Genomic DNA, 18,176 nt, shown 5'->3' with positions numbered 1-18,176 from the left:
AAAGTTTCCCGACTTTCTCCTGTATTATAGTTTATTTTCTTGACGTTTGACCAGGCAGGGACTGTCACCATGGCAGGGCTAGTGGGAGCGGATGAGTTCAGGGCATCACTCTTCCCTGCCCATACGTGACAGAAATTTTTCTGGAAAAAGTGACATTGTTATGTACAGTTATGTTTAGACGCTCCCATTAAAGGGGTACTCTGCCCCTAGACATCTTGTCCCCTGGGACCCCTGCAATCTCTCCTGTGGCATTGCAGTCATCCGGTGCACGGAACGAAGTGCCGTCACGCCCTCCATCTCAATGCAAGCCTATGGGAGAGGGTGTGAAGGCAGCCACGCCCTTCGTATAGACTTGCATTGAGGTGCGTGGTCGTGACGTCACATGCGGCATGGCCAAGACATCACGAGCCTCCGATGCCGCAGCCAGCGTTCGTGCTGCAGGGAGATCGTGGGAGATACCAGCAGCGGGACCCAGCGGCAGTACCCCCGTGATCAGACATCTTCTCCCCTATCCTTTGGATAGGAATAAGATGTCCAAGGGCAGAGTACCCCTTTAAAGTCAATCTTCCCGCCCCTTTGCTGTCCATGGTTCAGAGAAAACTGCTGTGCAGTGAAGCACATGGGTGCAGGTGTAGCTTCTCCTGTCTATAAAAGCTGACACAGACAAACCCCTCAGAAGGAGACAGACTGAAGCTGAATCCCATTAAAATACACTAATACAGTACTCTATAGTGAGAGATAGAGAGAACTTCTCCAATATATAGCTTACTGCACTTATATGTGTATGCAATGGATGACTGCAGCATATTCCACAGTGTATTTTATTAATGTTAAATAAACCGTGGGAACATACAGTAGTGTTAATATCTATGATTACTTAATCCTACAGCAGAATACAAGTAGCAAAACATCTCTTATGCTATTAATAAAGTGGGCTGTAGCATTTCACAAATATAAACAGGTTTTTCTTCTCTTGCATCGGTCACGCCACATATTTTGATATGAATAGTTAGATGACTAAGACAACCTTGTGTCTGGCATATAGTCAATACAACACTGAGATGGCCTTTGTCTCTGTTTAATCCCGTGATTGGTTACAAACTGCCTTCTTGTTCATCTATAAATATTGATAGACGTTTTGAACAATCACAAGATCTCATCCATTTCAGAGCAAGGTACGTGTATTAATTGACTTATAAAAACTATATCGCGATTGAGCAACATACAGATATTGTTTAGGCAATATCCTGTATATTATATGGTACAGCCCTGGGCATTTATTCAGATTGTCTATGTATTCATGAATTGCATAACTTCATATAGCTGGTGTTGGTTGGAGCTTTGTCATAAATGATAAATGATCATGATAGTCCAAAGTGTATGATGATTTACATCGGAATGATTCATTGTAAGATGCTGTTCTGAACACAATGCCCCCAGAAGTTTTATTTTACTCTGGAAATTCTAGTCTTTTTATGTATGACTGTAGATGCGATATCACTGATTTATAGGGATAAGGAGTAATGTCATATTCCATAGTCACTCATCCATGACATTTCTTATTTTCTCAATTCAAACCCAAGAAAAATATTCCTAACCCTCTGTAGTCATTTGTATTCTCACTATTTATTATATTTCTAAATGCGAAAAATGTTTCAAAAAATGTTTTACATTTTTTTTACAGAAAGTGTATCAAACTAGAAGACATTAGGCAACATTACTGGGGCAGGTCCACATTTTACAAAGTAAAATAGTGTTTTAAATCTTAGTTGTTGCAGGATGACGTTTAACAGAAATATTTTTTAATTAATTTATACAATCCGCTTCATTTACTAAGGCTTTTTCATGTAGATTTTGTAGTTTTTTTTTGTGTCGTATGTGTTGTGTGCCAGAGTTTCCGACAAGAAATCCAAAAATCCCTACTAACTCTCCACTTTTAAGTAATAATTTAGCCTCCCTGAATTAAAGCTTTATTTTCCAACCATTACGTTATATACTCGAGTATAAGCCGACCCGAATATAAGCCGAGGCCCCTAATTTCACCCCAAAAACCCAGGAAAAGTTATTGACTCGACTATAAACCTAGGGTGGGAAATACATCATCCCCCCCATGTCATCATCCAGACCCCCGGTCATCATCCCCCCCCCCCCTTCATGATCACCGCATGTCAATCCCTTCATCAGTGGTCTTCAACCTGAGGACCTCCATATGTTGCAAAACTACAACTCCCAGCATGCCCGGACAGCCATCGGCTGACCGGGCATGCTGGGAGTTGTAGTTTAGAAACCTCAGGAGGTCCGCAGGTTGAAGACCACTGCAGCCTTCGTCATCATCCAGACCCCCCCTTTAGTTTTCTACTCGCCTCCCCTCGGTGGGAAGGAAGGGTGAGCTGGTCCGGGCCAACTATGCTGCAGGGACCATCCGGTGGGGAGGGTTAGTCGTTCGGGGCTCTCCATTTTCACCAGGGGGGCCTCTTCTCCACGCACAGGGACGTTCATGTGCATCCCTGTGCGTCGTTGTCAAGGCAACATCACTAGTCCGGGGCCGGGCCCGGAGTGCGGAGAAGAGGGCCCCCCGGTGAAAATAGACAGCCCGGAATATCTAACCCTCCCCACCGGGCGGTCCCTGCAGCATAGATGGCCCGGACCAGCTCACCCTTCCTTCCCACCGAGGGGAGGTGAGTAGAAAACTAAAGGGGGGGGGGGGGGTGTCTGGATGATGACGAAGGCCGCAGTGGTCTTCAACCTGCGGTCCTCCAGAGGTTTCAAAACTACAACTCCCAGCCTGGGCATGCTGGGAGTTGTAGTTTTGCAACATCTGGAGGTCCCCAGGTTGAAGACCACTGAGAAGGGCTTGACAGGCAGAGAGTTCACTCGAGTATAAGCCGAGGGGGCGTTTTCAGCACGAAAAATCGTGCTGAAAACTGGGCTTATATTCGAGTATATACAATAAATTACTAAATGTTAAAAGATGGAAAAATACTTATTCACTGAGATGGTTTTACGAAACTGACCAAAGAGGCTATGAGGACATATATGAAATTTTAGAAGCTGGATGGAACACGTAAGATGTCACACCTCTTGCTATATTATATGCTAAAATGTGTGATATCACACAGAGTTTAATTTTCACTCCGCTATGGCAGAATGGGACACTGGTAGAATTCACAAGTGGGTTGGATTGGATATTTTGGGATAAACGGGATATAAAATATATGAATCAAATTTGTCAGGGAAGTGAGTTGAAATTTTTTGAAGTATTTAACCCCTTAAGGACCACAGGTTTTTACATTTTTGCACTTTCGTTTTTTCTTCCTCACATTCTAAAAATCAAACCGCTTAAAATTTTTCACCTACAGACCCATATGAGGGCTTGTTTTTTGTGCCACCAATTTCACTTTGTAATGATTTCAATAATTTCCCCCCAAAATCTACGGCGAAACCAGAAAAAAAATATTTGTGGGGCTAAGTTGAAAAAAAACCCGGCATTTTGTAACTTTTGGGGACTTCCGATTCTACACAGAACACTTAAAATTGACACCTTATCTTTATTCTGTAGGTCCATACGATTACAAGGATACTCAACTTATATAGGTTTCCTTTTGTTTTACTTCTGCTAAACAATTATAACTTCATCCACGAAAATTTGTAGGTTTAAAAATGTCCTCTTCTGACCCCTATAACTTTTTTATTTTTCCATATACGGGGATGTTTGCGGGCTAATTTTTTTGCTCTGTATTGTAGTTGTTATCAGTACCATTTTTTTTCATAGGACTTTTTGGTCGTTTTTTTCCCCAAAATTTTTTAGGGTATACCAAGTGACCAAAAATATGCAATTTTGGATTTGGATTGGATTTGGATAAATGTTAATCCTTGACCGTGCGTTTTAATTAACATAATATTTTTATGGTTCAGACATTTATGCACGCAGCGATACCACATGTTTATTTTTATTATGTTTATATATTTTTTTAGATAGAATTTGGACAAGGGGGGTGATTTAAACGTTTAATATGGAAGGGGTTAATGGGTATTTTTTTTTTTTTTACTTTTGCTAAACTTTTTTTTTTTTTTTTTTACACTTTATTAGTCATTATTAAAAGGGTTATCCACCATAAGGTGATTTTAGTATGTACCTGGCAGACAATAATAGACATGCTTAGGAAGGATCTGTGCTTGTCTTGGGGCTAAATGGCTATGTTGTAAGATTACCATAATATTGTGGCTAGCTTTTTGCGAACTGGTATTTCCTGTTTCAGTTTTCTTTTTTTGACTACAAATCCCATAATTCCATTTCCCTCCCTCCCACACATCAGCCACCCCACCCATTGAAACATAAAGGAGCTGCATCCATTCAAAAGACCTGTGGTTTTCAATCAGGGTGCCTACAGCTGTTGCATTGGTGCAGATTGATCTCTCTACTACCTAGCGATCCCTGCACCCATTGAAGCAGACAGGCTCCCTGTCATCAGCTGACTAGTGAGTCAGGTCTCGGCCGCATTGCAACCTGGGAAAAATCTGAGACAACAGTCATTTTGTATGCTGTTAAAAATAAACATTGGAGTGAAAATCACATAAGAATTGTGAGAAAACCATCACACACAGGTACAGACACTATATTATGAACTACACTAACTTTACAGCCCCTGTAGCATAGTCAAATAATCAAGCATGGGATTCTCCTTTAACCCCTTAAGGACCAAGGACGTTCTGGAACGTCCCCGCACCCTGGGCTTTAAGGACCAAGGACGTTCCAGAACGTCCTGGTGTTTCTCCGGTCTCTGCCGCGCGCCAGGCAGAGATCGGAACGGCATGTCTGCTGTAATCGTTCAGCAGGCATGCCGTGCAAATGCCTAGGGGGGTCCCGGGACCCCCGCATGTCGGCGATCGCGGGAGATCGCTTGCAAAATTACGCAAGCGATCTTCGGCGATTCGGGTCATTCGGGTCACTTGTGACCTGTTTACCCGGTAATAAATGGTGATCGGCGGTGTACAATCCACCGCCGATCACCTGCCGTTGCTGGGGAGCGGTGACAATACTGTCGCCGCCCCAGCAACGCTGCTATTGGCCGGCGATCGTCCAGCCAATAGCAGTGCGGCAGAGGAGGGGTTAACGGTCCATTCCCGCTGCTGCACCCGCTCTCTGTGTTCAGTCAGCGGGTGCAGCAGTGAGGAGAAGACCGTGGATCCCCCCTCAGAGCTCCGGAGCCCCCTCAGGAGCCTCAGAATAGGGATAGCGGATTGCAGGGACAGGTAGGATTTAATAAAGTAAAAAAAGTTTTCAAAAAAGAAAAAAAAAAAGTAAAAAAAAAAAAAAAATCCATCCCCCCCGACCCCCTAATTTTTCTGCTTTAACCCTTTGTAAAAATGTAACATTTTTGGGAAAACAAGCATTTTAGGTAAAAATTTTTTTTTTACATATGCAAAAGTCGTGAAACCCCTGTGGGGTATTAAGGTTCACTTTACCCCTTGTTACGTTCCCCAAGGGGTCTAGTTTCCAAAATATAATGCCATGTGTTTTTTTTTTTGTTGCTGTCCTGGCACCATAGGGGCTTCCTAAATGCGGCATGCTCCCAGAGCAAAATTTGCTTCCAAAAAGCCAAATGTGACAACTCCTCTTCTGAGACCTGTAGTGCGCCAGCAGAGGACTTTTCACCCCCACATGGGGTGTTTTCTTAATAGGGAGAAATTGGGCTTAAAATTTTGAGGGGTATTTTCTGCTTTAACCCTTTGTAAAAATGAAACATTTTTGGGAAACCAAGCATTTTCGGTAAAATTTTTATTTTAACATATGCAAAAGTCGTGAAACCCCTATGGGGTATTTAGGTTCACTTTACCCCTTGTTACGTTCCCCAAGGGGTCTAGTTTCAAAAATATAATGCCATGTGTTTTTTTTTTTTGCTGTCCAGGCACCAGAGGGGCTTCCTAAATGCGGCATGCCCCCAGAGCAAAATTTGCTTCCAAAAAGCCAAATGTGACTACTCCTCTTCTGAGACTTTTTCACCCTCATATGGGGTGTTTTCTGAATCGGGAGAAATTGGGCTTCCAATTTTGGGGGGTATTTTCTGCTATTACCCTTTTAAAAAATTTAAAATTTTAGGGAAAACAAGCATTTTATGTAAAAAAAATTATTTTTTTTAACATTTGCGTAAGTCATGAAACACCTGTGGGGTATTAAGGCTCACTTAATTCCTTGTAACGTTCCCCGAGGGGTCTAGTTTCCAAAATGGTATGCCATTTTTTTTTTGCTGTTTTGGCACCCTAGGGGCTTCCTAAAGGTGACATGCCCCCCAAAAACCATTTCAGAAAAATGTTCTCTCCAAAATCCCCTTGTCGCTCCTTCCCTTCTGAGCCCTCTAATGCGCCCGCTGAACAATTTACATAGACATATGAGGTATGTGCTTACTCGAGAGAAATTGGGCTACAAATACCAGTAAAAATGTTCTCCTTTTACCCCTTGCAAAAATTAAAAAATTGGGTCTACAAGAACATGTGAGTGTAAAAAATGAAGATTTTGAATTTTCTCCTTCACTTTGCTGCTATTCCTGTGAAACACCTAAAGGGTTAAAACACTTACTGAATATCATTTTGAATACTTTGGGGGGGGGGGTGTAGTTTTTATAATGGGGTCATTTATGGGGTATTTCTAATATGAAGACCCTACAAATCCACTTCAAAACTGAACTGGTCACTAAAAAATAGTGAGTTTGAAAATTTTGTGAAAAATTTGAAAATTGATGCTGAACTTTGAAGCTCTTTTGTGTCTTCCAAAAGTAAAAACTCAGCAATTTTATGATGCAAACATAAAGTAGACATATTGTATATGTAATCCAAAACATTTTTATTTTGAATATCCATTTTCCTTACAAGCAGAGAGCTTCAAAGTTAGAAAAATGCAAAATTTTCATTTTTTTCATCAAATTTTGGGATTTTTCATCATGAAAGGATGCAAGTTGCCACAAAATGTTACCACTGTGTTAAAGTAGAATAGGTCACGAAAAAACATTCTTGGAATGATAACTAAAAGCATTCCAGAGTTATTAATGTTTAACGTGACAGTGTTCAGATGTTCAAAAAACGCTCTGGTCCTAAGGTGTAAAATGGCCTGCTCCTTAAGGGGTTAAACTCACCTGGGTCAAGTAACAGGTGTGAGCGATATAAAAATAACACCTAAAAGCAGATAAAAAGGAGAGAAATTTACTTAGTCTTTGCATTGTGTGTCTGTGTGTGCCACACTAAGCATGGACAACAGAAAGAGGAGAAGAGAACTGTCTGTCAGAAGAGGATTGAAAACTAAAATATTGGAAAAATATCAACAATCTCAAGGTTACAAGTCCATCTCCAGAGATCTGGGTTTGCCTTTGTCCACAGTGCGCAACATTATTGTCACGATGCCGGCTGGCAGGAGGTGGATCCTCTGTGCCAGAGAGGGATTGGCGTGGACCGTGCTAGTGGACCGGTTCTAAGTCACTACTGGTGTTCACCAGAGCCCGACGCAAAGCGGGATGGACTTGCTGCGGCGGTAGTGACCAGGTCGTATCCACTAGCAACGGCTCAACCTCTCTAACTGCTGAAGATAGGCGCGGTACAAGGGAGTAGACAGAAGCAAGGTCGGACGTAGCAGAAGGTCGGGGCAGGCAGCAAGGATCGTAGTCAGGGGCAACGGCAGGAGGTCTGGAACACAGGCTAGGAACATACAAGGGAACGCTTTCACTGGCACAATGGCAACAAGATCCGGCGAGGGAGTGCAGGGGAAGTGAGGTATAAGTAGGGAAGTGCACAGGTGAAAGTACTGATTAGAACCACTGCGCCAATCAGCGGCGCAGTGGCCCTTTAAATCGCAGAGACCCGGCGCGCGCACGCCCTAGGGAGCGGGGCCGCGCGCGCCGGGACAGGACCGACGGAGAGCGAGTCAGGTACGGGAGCCGGGGTGCGCATCGCGAGCGGGCGCCACCCGTATCGCGAATCGCATCCCGGCTGGAGGCGGTATCGCAGCGCACCCGGTCAGTGGATCTGACCGGGGCGCTGCGGGAGCGAGAGTGTAGCGAGCGCTCCGGGGAGGAGCGGGGACCCGGAGCGCTCGGCGTAACAGTACCCCCCCCCCCCTTGGGTCTCCCCCTCTTCTTGGAGCCTGAGAACCTGAGGACCAGACTTTTATCTAGGATATTGTCCTCAGGTTCCCAGGATCTCTCTTCAGGACCACAGCCCTCCCAGTCAACCAAAAAGAAGGTTTTTCCTCTGACCTTTTTGGAGGCCAGTATCTCCTTTACAGGAAAGATGTCTGAAGAACCGGAGACAGGAGTGGGAGAGATAAGTTTAGGAGAGAAACGGTTGATGATGAGTGGTTTAAGAAGAGAAACGTGAAAGGCATTAGGAATACGAAGAGAAGGAGGGAGAAGAAGTTTATAAGAGACAGGATTAATCTGGCACAAAATTTTGAAAGGACCAAGATAGCGTGGTCCCAATTTGTAGCTGGGAACACGGAAGCGGACATATTTAGCGGAGAGCCATACCTTGTCTCCGGGAGAAAAAATGGGGGGAGCTCTTCTTTTCTTATCAGCAAACTTCTTCATGCGTGATGAAGCCTGTAAGAGAGAATTTTGGGTCTCTTTCCATATGGTGGAAAGATCACGAGTTATTTCATCCACAGCGGGCAAACCAGAGGGCAAGGGAGTAGGGAGGGGGGGAAGAGGGTGACGGCCGTACACCACGAAAAATGGGGATTTGGAAGAAGATTCCGAAACTCTGAAGTTATACGAGAATTCGGCCCATGGTAGAAGATCTGCCCAGTCATCCTGGCGGGAGGAAACAAAATGCCGTAAATAATCACCCAGGACCTGGTTAATTCTTTCTACCTGCCCATTGGATTGAGGATGATAAGCAGAAGAAAAGTTTAATTTAATCTTGAGTTGTTTACAGAGAGCCCTCCAGAATTTTGACACGAATTGGACGCCTCTATCCGAGACGATCTGCGTGGGCAACCCGTGAAGACGAAAAATGTGTACAAAAAATTGTTTTGCCAACTGAGGCGCAGAAGGAAGACCAGGAAGAGGGATGAAATGTGCCATCTTGGAGAATCGATCAACGACCACCCAAACAACAGTGTTGCCACGGGATGAGGGTAAGTCTGTAATAAAGTCCATACCAATCAGAGACCAAGGTTGTTCGGGAACAGGCAGAGGATGAAGAAGACCAGCGGGCTTCTGGCGAGGAGTCTTATCCCGGGCACAGACAGTGCAGGCCCGCACAAAATCAACAACATCCGTCTCCAGAGTCGGCCACCAATAGAAACGAGAGATGAGTTGCACGGATTTCTTGATGCCCGCATGGCCTGCGAGATGGGAGGAGTGACCCCATTTGAGGATTCCGAGGCGTTGGCGTGGAGTGACGAAGGTCTTCCCTGGAGGAGTTTGCCTGATGGAGGCTGGAGAAGTGGAGATCAGGCAGTCAGGAGGAATGATGTGTTGCGGAGAAAGCTCTACTTCCGAGGCATCCGAGGAACGAGAGAGAGCATCGGCCCTGATGTTCTTATCGGCAGGCCGAAAGTGAATTTCAAAATTAAACCGGGCAAAGAACAGAGACCACCTGGCCTGGCGAGGATTCAGCCGTTGGGCAGACTGGAGATAGGAGAGATTTTTGTGATCGGTGTAAATAATAACTGGAAATCTTGATCCCTCCAGCAGATGCCTCCATTCCTCAAGTGCTAATTTAATGGCTAGTAGCTCTCGATCCCCGATGGAGTAGTTCCTCTCCGCCGGAGAGAAGGTCCTAGAAAAAAAACCACAAGTAACAGCATGCCCGGAAGAATTTTTTTGTAGAAGGACCGCTCCCGCTCCTACTGAGGAGGCATCTACCTCCAATAGGAAGGGTTTAGATGGGTCAGGTCTGGAGAGCACGGGAGCAAAAGAAAAGGCAGATTTGAGCTGTTTAAAGGCGTCTTCCGCTTGAGGAGGCCATGACTTAGGATTGGCATTCTTTTTGGTTAAAGCCACGATAGGAGCCACAATGGTGGAAAAATGTGGAATAAATTGTCTGTAATAATTGGCGAACCCCAAAAAACGTTGGATAGCACGGAGTCCGGAGGGGCGTGGCCAATCTAAGACGGCAGAGAGTTTGTCTGGATCCATTTGTAGTCCCTGGCCAGAGACCAAGTATCCTAGGAAAGGAAGAGATTGACATTCAAACAGACATTTCTCCATCTTGGCATAAAGTTGATTGTCACGAAGTCTCTGAAGAACCATGCGGACATGCTGGCGGTGTTCTTCTAGGTTGGCAGAAAAAATCAGGATATCGTCCAGATACACAACAACACAGGAATATAAGAGATCACGAAAAATTTCATTAACAAAGTCTTGGAAGACGGCAGGGGCGTTGCACAGGCCAAAGGGCATGACCAGATACTCAAAGTGTCCGTCTCTAGTGTTAAATGCCGTTTTCCATTCATCCCCCTCTCTGATGCGGATGAGATTATAAGCACCTCTTAAGTCCAGTTTGGTAAAGATGTGGGCACCTTGGAGGCGATCAAAGAGTTCAGAGATAAGAGGTAGAGGGTAGCGGTTCTTTACCGTGATTTTGTTAAGACCGCGGTAGTCAATGCAAGGGCGTAGGGAGCCATCTTTTTTGGACACAAAGAAAAATCCGGCTCTGGCAGGAGAGGAGGATTTGCGGATAAAGCCCTTTTTTAAATTTTCCTGGATGTACTCAGACATAGCAAGAGTCTCTGGGGCGGACAGAGGATAAATTCTGCCCCGGGGTGGAGTAGTGCCCGGGAGGAGGTCAATAGGACAGTCATAAGGCCTGTGAGGAGGAAGAGTCTCAGCTTGTTTTTTGCAAAACACATCAGCAAAGTCCATATAGACCTTAGGGAGACCGGTTACAGGGGGAACCACAGGATCACGGCAGGGAGTACTGGTAACTGGTTTAAGGCAGTCCTTGAAACAAGAGGTACCCCAACTCTTGATCTCCCCTGTGGACCAATCCAGGGTTGGGGAATGGTGTTGAAGCCAGGGTAGTCCAAGGAGAATTTCGGAAGTGCAATTGGAGAGGACCAAAAACTCAATTCTTTCGTGATGAGGTCCGATGCACATTAGGAGGGGTTCCGTGCGGTAACGCACGGCACAGTCCAATCTTTCATTGTTAACGCAATTGATGTAAAGAGGTCTGGCGAGATTGGTCACTGGGATGTTGAACCTGTTGATGAGAGAGGCCAAAATAAAGTTTCCTGCAGATCCGGAATCCAAGAAGGCCATAGTAGAGAAGGAGAAGGTAGATGCAGATATCCGCACAGGTACAGTAAGACGTGGAGAAGCAGAGTAGACATCAAGGACTGTCTCACTTTTGTGCGGAGTCTGCGTACGTCTTTCCAGGCGGGGAGGACGGATAGGACAATCCTTCAGGAAGTGTTCGGTACCGGCACAGTACAGGCAGAGATTCTCCATGCGGCGTCGTGTCCTCTCTTGAGGTGTCAGGCGAGACCGGTCAACTTGCATAGCCTCCACGGCGGGAGGCACAGGAACGGATTGCAGAGGACCAGAGGAGAGAGGAGCCGGGGAGAAAAAACGCCTCGTGCGAACAAAGTCCATATCCTGGCGGAGCTCCTGACGCCTTTCGGAAAAACGCATGTCAATGCGAGTGGCTAAATGAATGAGTTCATGTAGGTTAGCAGGAATTTCTCGTGCGGCCAGAACATCTTTAATGTTGCTGGATAGGCCTTTTTTAAAGGTCGCGCAGAGGGCCTCATTATTCCAGGAAAGTTCTGAAGCAAGAGTACGGAATTGCACGGCGTACTCGCCAACGGAAGAATTACCCTGGACCAGGTTCAGCAGGGCAGTCTCAGCAGAAGAGGCTCGGGCAGGTTCCTCAAATACACTTCGAATTTCCGAGAAGAAGGAGTGTACAGAGGCAGTGACGGGGTCATTGCGGTCCCAGAGCGGTGTGGCCCATGACAGAGCTTTTCCAGACAGAAGGCTGACTACGAAAGCCACCTTAGACCTTTCAGTAGGAAACTGGTCCGACATCATCTCCAAGTGCAGGGAACATTGTGAAAGAAAGCCACGGCAAAACTTAGAGTCCCCATCAAATTTATCCGGCAAGGATAGTCGTATGCCTGAGGCGGCCACTCGCTGCGGAGGAGGTGCAGGAGCTGGCGGAGGAGATGATTGCTGAAGCTGAGGTAGTAGCTGCTGTAGCATCACGGTCAGTTGAGACAGCTGGTGGCCTTGTTGCGCTATCTGTTGTGACTGCTGGGCGACCACCGTGGTGAGGTCGGCGACAAAAGGCAGAGGAACTTCAGCGGGATCCATGGCCGGATCTACTGTCACGATGCCGGCTGGCAGGAGGTGGATCCTCTGTGCCAGAGAGGGATTGGCGTGGACCGTGCTAGTGGACCGGTTCTAAGTCACTACTGGTGTTCACCAGAGCCCGCCGCAAAGCGGGATGGACTTGCTGCGGCGGTAGTGACCAGGTCGTATCCACTAGCAACGGCTCAACCTCTCTGACTGCTGAAGATAGGCGCGGTACAAGGGAGTAGACAGAAGCAAGGTCGGACGTAGCAGAAGGTCGGGGCAGGCAGCAAGGATCGTAGTCAGGGGCAACGGCAGGAGGTCTGGAACACAGGCTAGGAACATACAAGGGAACGCTTTCACTGGCACAATGGCAACAAGATCCGGCGAGGGAGTGCAGGGGAAGTGAGGTATAAGTAGGGAAGTGCACAGGTGAAAGTACTGATTAGAACCACTGCGCCAATCAGCGGCGCAGTGGCCCTTTAAATCGCAGAGACCCGGCGCGCGCGCCCTAGGGAGCGGGGCCGCGCGCGCCGGGACAGGACCGACGGAGAGCGAGTCAGGTACGGGAGCCGGGGTGCGCATCGCGAGCGGGCGCCACCCGTATCGCGAATCGCATCCCGGCTGGAGGCGGTATCGCAGCGCACCCGGTCAGTGGATCTGACCGGGGCGCTGCGGGAGCGAGAGTGTAGCGAGCGCTCCGGGGAGGAGCGGGGACCCGGAGCGCTCGGCGTAACAATTATCAAGAAGTTTGCAACCCATGGCACTGTAGCTAATGTCCCTGGGCCTGGACGGAAGAGAAAAATTGGTGAAAGGTGTCAACGCAGGATAGTCCGGATGGTGGATAAGCAGCCCCAAACAAGTTCCAAAGATATTCAAGCTGTCCTGCAGGTTCAGGAGCATCAGTGTCAGCGTGAACTATCCGTCGACATTTAAATGAAATGAAATGCTATGACAAAAGACCTAGAAGGACCCCACTGCTGACAGAGAGACATAAAAAAGCAAGACTACATTTTACCAAAATGAACTTGAGTAAGCCAATGTCGTTATGGGAAAATGTCTTGTGGACAGATGAGACCAAGATAGAGCTTATGGGTAAAGCATATAATTCTACTGTTTACCTAAAATGGAATTAGGCCTACAAAGAAGAGAACACCTACAGTGAAATATGGTGGAGGTTCAATGATGTTTTGGGGTTGTTTTGCTGCCTCTGGCACTGGGTGCCTTGAATGTGTGCAAGGCATCATGAAATATGAGGATTACCAATGGATTTTGGGTAACAATGTACAGCTCAGTGTCAGAAAGCTAGGTTTGCGTCCAAGAACTTGAGTCTTCCAGCAAGACAATGACCCCGAACATATGTCAAAAAGCACCCAGAAATGAATAGCAACAAAGCACTGGAGAGTTCTGAAGTGGCCAGAAATTAGTCCAGATCTAAATCCCATTGAACACCTGTGGAGAGATCTTAAAATTGCTGTTGGGAAAAGGCGCCCTTCCAATGAGAGACTAAGAGTGCCAATAATTTTGTCCAGCCCATTTTTGGAGTTTGGTGTGACATTCTGTCCAATTTGCTTTTTTCCTCCCTTTTTTGGTTTAGTTCCAATACACACAAAGGGAATAAACATGTGTATAGCAAAACATGTGTTACTGCAATCCTTTTCTGTGAGAAATACTTAATTTTCTAGAAAAATTTAAGGGTGACACCATTTTTGGCTATGACTGTATATAAAAGCAGCTGTAAAAAAAAAATCAAAACGTAGGAAAAACTAGTAAATACCATGGAAAAATATCTGTCGGGAAAGAAAACTACACTCGTTTATTAGTATCAGCACAATGGCCGGGAAAGTTCTGACTAACTTTTTCTCTGTGGCAATTTCCAGCCATTTAGCCATATTATTTTGTGTGCATTCAATGGTAAATAGGTTGGGTAATTCAAGGAGTATTCTAGAGAAAAAAATAATGTTTTCAAATACTCTGGTGCCAAATAGTTATACAGATTTTTTTTTTAATACTTCTATTTAAAAATCTTAACCCTTCCAGTACTTATCAGCTGCTGTATGCTCCACAGGAAGTGGTGTTCTCTTTTCAGTCAGACATGGTGCTCTCTGCTGCTACCTCTGTCCATGTCAGGAACTGTGCAAAGCAGGAGATGTTTTGCTATGGGGATTTTATCAAGTTCTGGACAGTTCCTGACAGGCACAGAGGAGGTAGCAGAGAGTAAAGTGTCTGACTGGAAAGGCTACAGAACTTCCTCTGGAGCATATGGACTACCCCTTTAACGAAGCACACTTTATAATTCTATTATTTTAAAGCCATGTTCACATAACATAAAAAAAAATATGCCTCCACATGGCAAAATATGCAGCTTTTTGCTTACCGTAAACAGCAGAAAAACCAACAGCACAACAAAATATGGCAACTTTGTTTATGGTGTGTGATCATGGCTGAAGAGATGGCTCAGGGAAGATTACCATCTAATAAGTGTAGGGTTCTGGTTCACCAAAAGGATAGATGCTATTTATTAGCCTTTATGGCTTATAAAGAGGGTGCCAAATAGGGGACCTTGTGCTCCAATTTGGTCTTCATGAGTGCAAAGTGTAAATTGTTCAAATTGCTTTAGATATCTGATACTTATAGGAAATACAATGTGACTAGAACACCAACACCGGTAAATGGATATAGCAATAAACAATGGCTTTTGCGTGTTTTGGTTGATTTATGGAATACTTTTCTCTCTCTCTTCAGAAACAGCAATCATGAACCATCCTACTCAAGGTAAAGACCTCATCGCTTCATCCTATGCCTCAGAGGGAATTGTCCGCTTCATCGTTGTGGACCTAAGTTTGACTACTCTGTAGGAGCTGTCAATATTTCAGGGCATTTTCAAGATGCCATAAATGTTACTTTAAAGGGGTATTCAACTGGCTCCAGAAAGTTAAACAGATTTGTAAATGACTTCTATTAAAAAATCTTAATCCTTTCAGTACTTATGAGCTTCTGAAGTTAAGGTTGTTCTTTTCTGTCTAAATCCTCTCTGATGACACCTGTCTCGGGAAACGCCCAGTTTAGAAGAGGTTTGCTATGGGGATTTGCTTCTAAACTGGGCGTTTCCCGAGACAGGTGTCATCACAGAGCCAATTGATGTATAAAAAAAAGTTTTTTCCTGGAATACCCCTTTAAGTATATTATACACCACTTGCATAATAAGTCTTCCCTGCTGTATCTTTGGCCTATTGCACCTGCCACTCAAGTCTTATTTTATAAGTAATTAGAGATTCATATTTTCTCCTCTGCACATTGCCTATGATATATGATGTTAGTATTTATTATATAATAACCATATTGATGCATCACAAACATTACAATATCAGTATATGAAAAAGTTTTAGGCTACACCACAGTTCTTTTTGGAAAACTGATTGATTTAACTATTGAGTGACAGCATGCAGCCCACTGTACGACTTTCCTCAGCAGCTTTAACAGTTAATAGTTAAAGTGTAGCCCAGGACTAATGCAACCTATTCATGGGGATTTATAATCACAGCATGATTGCTTTAAACCCATTTTTATTTTCCATGTTCACAATTTTTTATGCCTGGTTGTTATTAATCATTTTTCAATGTCCCTATCCACATTTAACCCCTTAATAACCAAAGTTATTTTTCTTTTTACCCTTTCATTTTTTCCTCCTCAGATTTCAAAAGCCATCCAACCCCCCCCCCCCCCCATAGACAGAGCTATATACTATATGAGGGCTTTTTGGGACCAATTGTACTTTTCAAGGGCATCCTTCAATTCACCACAATTTGTAAAGTGAAACATGAAAAATTAATATTTGTACAGTGAAATTAAAAAAGGAAAAAAAAAAAAAACAACTAACTAAATTCTTAAAAATTTAGGGGGGGGATGGGGGAGGTCGTTTTAAGCCTTTCTGTATTTTGCAGGTGAACACAACTACAGCTACACTCAAGCAATACAGATCACCATAAGCTAACCCCTTTATTTTCATCCATGGGGCTATATGAGGGCTTGTTTTTGTGCTGTGATCTCTTTTTACTGGTACAATTTTGGGCTAGATAGCATTTTTCTGGGATGTGAGGTCTGTCTCCGACCCCCCCCCCCCCCCCCCCCCAAAAAAAAATACAATTCTAGGTGTTGTATGTTTTTTATTCATTTTTTTTTTTTTTTTTTTCATTTTTGGAGTTTACTGTGTGGTATATAATGTTATGTTTTTAATAGTTAAGGCTTTTCCACACGCAACAATACTAGATGTACATTAATTTACACAGCATAAAATCCTCATCTTATACAGCATGTGTGAACATACACTTGACAGGAGATCTGTCTTAGCACCCACAGGAGCCTTCAGAAGGCCTTAAGCTTCCATGACAACTGAGCAGCATCCTGGGATAACGTCACAGAGGTGGTAACACCGGGGACAGGACCAGCAGAAGGCAAACTGGAGGACAAATAAGACAGGATTGTATTAGTGAAAACAAGTAAATAAGGGCAGCTCACCTCCTCCCTGTATAGTGACATCTGCACGTGACACCGAACATGCCCTCCACACCCTCCCATAGAAGTTACGGGGTAATGTTACCAGTCATGTTATTTTATTTGTGAACTCTCACTTGTGTTTACAGGAAAAAATCAAGGACCACATCAACCACATCCTGATCCTCACCACCCAGGTCCTCATGGAGACCATCCACCTGGACACAAAGGAGAACCTGGACACCATCCACCTCAAGGCAAGGGACCTCATGACCAGCATGGACATCATGACCAACATGGACCTCATGGTCAACCTGGGCCACATGGAAAGCATTAATATCTAAAACATTGTCTCAGGGAATTCAGCATCATCAAAGATGTGTCTACTATAAATTCCCCGTGTTATCTTTTCTTGCTGGAGATCAGCAAAGATTTGTTTGAATCATGTCCAAAATGTCACAATGTCGCTATCTTTTCTTATTTGAAAACATTTATGTCAGTGCTATAGTTATAACATATTATCACATTTGAGCATTTGATAAACCATAAAACTAATAATGTTCTGTATCTATAAAGTGGTAGGACACTATATCTCTAAATGACCAGTACTTACTTCATAAATAAAAAACCTCAAAGCCTTCTGTGTATATCATATGTTTATGCTGTGCGTTTGAATACAATAACTATTTTGTTTTATACCTTTTAACAAAATTATACCTTTCCACAATATTAGCCAAGAAATGTGGATCCATCAATTCATATCAACATAGAAAATGCAGCATCCATTCTAGTTCAGAAACACATTGCACAAGAACATATTATTCATGTAGCTAAAAAAAATTAGAAATAAATTCTGTTTTCATCATGTTTTTACGTTACCTATATGTTTTTTTTTTTTTGTTTTTTTTTTTTGTCTCTATCTCTATTTTAAAAATTCCTATAATGCTGTGGTTTTCACCCTGAACACTAAATCCCCACACTTGGCTGACAATACAAGTAACATTTCAGTTTGTGCTGTTTACACCGGAGACAGGGTCAGCACAGGGTCAGCACATGTACTACACAATAAAATCAATGAAGTCCACTCCCCAATCTTTAAAGGAGTACTATGGTGTTTTTTTTTTTTTTTTTTTTACTTCTTATTCCTCTGTGTCCGGGCTGCAAAACTAAACAAACCAAACTTTAACTCACCTTCCTACATTCCACCGTTGCTCCGGTATCGATGTCGTGTTCTCCGGTCCCTGGCTTCTTCCACTTCCTGTGGGACAGTGAGTCATGCTGGGCTCAGCGTACCACTGGCTGCAGCAGGACATTGCTGCGGCGGGTGATGCGCTGAGCGCAGCATGACTCACCGTCTGGCAGAAAGCGGAAGAAGCCAGGGACCGGAGAACGGGTTTCTTT

The 18,176-nt window shown here is 44.3% G+C and overlaps 1 long non-coding RNA gene across 2 annotated transcripts; it reads left to right on the top strand.

Moving 5' to 3' along the window:
* The first annotated feature begins 1,070 nt into the window (after window positions 1-1,070).
* LOC130284750 (uncharacterized) lies at window positions 1,071-17,633 on the top strand. 2 transcript variants are annotated; one of them, XR_008847132.1, is made up of 3 exons: window positions 1,071-1,175; window positions 15,027-15,056; window positions 16,925-17,633. It is a non-coding gene; the product is annotated as an uncharacterized LOC130284750 (long non-coding RNA). The 2 variants fall into 2 exon arrangements; XR_008847133.1 differs by lacking the exon at window positions 1,071-1,175 and adding an exon at window positions 3,005-3,064.
* The last annotated feature ends 543 nt before the right edge of the window (window positions 17,634-18,176 follow it).

The sequence above is a fragment of the Hyla sarda genome, chromosome 8 (assembly GCF_029499605.1).
Source record: "Hyla sarda isolate aHylSar1 chromosome 8, aHylSar1.hap1, whole genome shotgun sequence".
NCBI classification, from domain to species: domain Eukaryota; kingdom Metazoa; phylum Chordata; class Amphibia; order Anura; family Hylidae; genus Hyla; species Hyla sarda.
Note: the sequence above shows the minus strand (reverse complement) of the source record. Positions and strands in the feature narration are given on the sequence as shown.